At 37.8% G+C, this 2471-nt stretch overlaps 1 pseudogene; it reads right to left on the minus strand.

Moving 5' to 3' along the window:
- Positions 1-1268: 1268 nt before the first annotated feature.
- On the minus strand, positions 1269-1905 carry LOC112862484 (large ribosomal subunit protein uL11 pseudogene; annotated as a pseudogene).
- Between the last annotated feature and the right edge of the window lie 566 nt (positions 1906-2471).

Genomic DNA, 2471 nt, shown 5'->3' on the forward strand with positions numbered 1-2471 from the left:
CTTCCTAAGTTTAACTACTACTCTGTCTTCCTTACCATAGATTAGCTTTGTCTGTTTTGAACTTTATGTGTATGGAATAATAAAATATAACCTCTTTGTGTATGACTCCTACTGCTCAATGTTATGTTGTTAGACCCATCCATGCTGTTGGATGTAATGGTGACTCATTTGCTTTAATGTTGTAGACTACCCCATTGTATGAATACACCACAATTTATCATCCATTATACTGTTGCTGGCCATTTAGATTGTTTCTAGTGTTTGGCAATGATAATTAAAGCAATTTTAAACATTCTTGCTCCTGTCTTTCAGTCATCATTAGGTTGGGTATGTTTGTAGTAGTGAAATCTGAGATTGTTAGCTTATAGGCTACACATGCATTCAGCTTTATTTTTTAAAAATTTTTTTTTCAACGTTTATTTATTTTTGGGACAGAGAGAGACAGAGCATGAACGGGGGAGGGGCAGAGAGAGAGGGAGACACAGAATCGGAAACAGGCTCCAGGCTCTGAGCCATCAGCCCAGAGCCCGACGCGGGGCTCGAACTCACGGACCGCGAGATCGTGGAGATCGGGACCTGGCTGAAGTCGGACGCTTAACCGACTGCGCCACCCAGGCGCCCCCATTCAGCTTTAATAGTTACTACCAGTCTTCTGAAGTGGTTGTACCAATTTATATTTCCATTTATAATGCATGAAATTTTTGGGGCGCCTGGGTGGCGCAGTCGGTTAAGCGTCCGACTTCAGCCAGGTCACGATCTCGCGGTCCGTGAGTTCGAGCCCCGCGTCGGGCTCTGGGCTGATGGCTCAGAGCCTGGAGCCTGTTTCCGATTCTGTGTCTCCCTCTCTCTCTGCCCCTCCCCCGTTCATGCTCTGTCTCTCTCTGTCCCAAAAATAAATAAACGTTGAAAAAAAAAAAATTACTTTATAATGCATGAAATTTCTTGTTGATCCATATCCTCACCAATATGTAATATTACTAATTTCTTTAGATTTTGCCTATTCTTATGAGTGTGTAGTTATAGTTATACAATTTTTCAATTCCCTGATGACTACTGATGTTACGTACTTTATATGCTTGTCATCCATTTATTCTCTTTCATGAGTTATTTGTTCAGTGTTCAAGTTTTTGCCCACATTTTAATGGACTTTCTATTTTTATAATGCTTCACAGGAATATTTTACATATTTTGGATAATAATCTTTGTCAGATAAAATATAAAAGTATTTTCTTTAGTTTGTAGTTTTCTCTTTTATTCTTTTGCTGGGGTCTTTAGATAAACAGAAGTTCTTAATTTTGTCTCATTTATCAACACTTTTCTTTAGAAAGTTTTTCCTATCCTGAAGGCATGAAGATAGTCTCTGTTTTCAATGTGATGGGTTTTTGTTTTGTTTTGTTTTTTTGGTTATCAAATGATCCTTTATTGAAATAGTTTCCTTTATAGGTTTTAACTAGCTGGGCATTTCACTACACCACTACTGATGTCATCTATGATATCACAAGGGTGGCAACCGTCACATTGCAGCCCACAGACTGGGCAATTCCCAGGATTTCTTTAATGGTTCCAGAGAGTTCACTGGCTAGAGATTGGTGCCACATCTGTTGACAACCCCATCAAAAGTGGTATTTCCACTGTGTTTAGCATTTTTCCACTTCTTTCTGCCTCTTGGCAGTTCCTTGAGGGCTTTGATAATCAGGGCAGAAGCATAAGGCACCATTTCAATCCAGGAATGTTTGTTCTGAATGGTCACTTTCACTGTAATCCTCAGACCCTTCCACTCACCTGATGTCTTAGCAGTATCATCACCAACCTTCTTTGTAGACAGGGCCAGAGCAGATGGCACTCCCTATGAGTACACCTCTAGTATATGACTTTGATCTCATTGGGGTCAAACTTAGGAAGCATGGTGGAGGCACCTGGTGTCAGATGAACCTACTGAAGAAAGCTGTACCTTTGCCTCCCCCTAGCTGAAAGCCTAGAGTCTATGTGATATTTTATTATTACCATTCACATGGACATATATATCCCACTTGCCCCAGAATTGAGTTTTGTATCTTATGTGAAGTAGGATATCAAGAATATTTTTTCCATATGGATAACCAATTGACCCAACATCATTATTAAAAAAAAAAAACATTTTTCTTATTATTTTTTATACTTTATAAGAAAACAAATGGTCTCTCATGTGTCTATTCTCTTCTGGGTGTCTATTTGTCTAATCTTGTGCTAGTACCAAACTGTCTTAACTACTGTAGCTTTGCAATACACCGTGATAACCCTTAGAGCAAAGTTCTCCAAATTTGCTATTCTTCAAAATTGATTTGTTTTGTCTTAGTCCTTTACATTTCTATATATAGATAAATTAGATAATATTTTTTAATTTCCACAAAAATACTTTAACATTCATAGCATACAAGCTATAAATTAAGCATAGATAAAATTAATTAATTATAATTAAATTATAACATAGG

The sequence above is a fragment of the Puma concolor genome, chromosome B2, assembly GCF_028749965.1.
Source record: "Puma concolor isolate L17-30 chromosome B2, mPumCon1.1.hap2, whole genome shotgun sequence".
Lineage (NCBI taxonomy): Eukaryota > Metazoa > Chordata > Mammalia > Carnivora > Felidae > Puma > Puma concolor.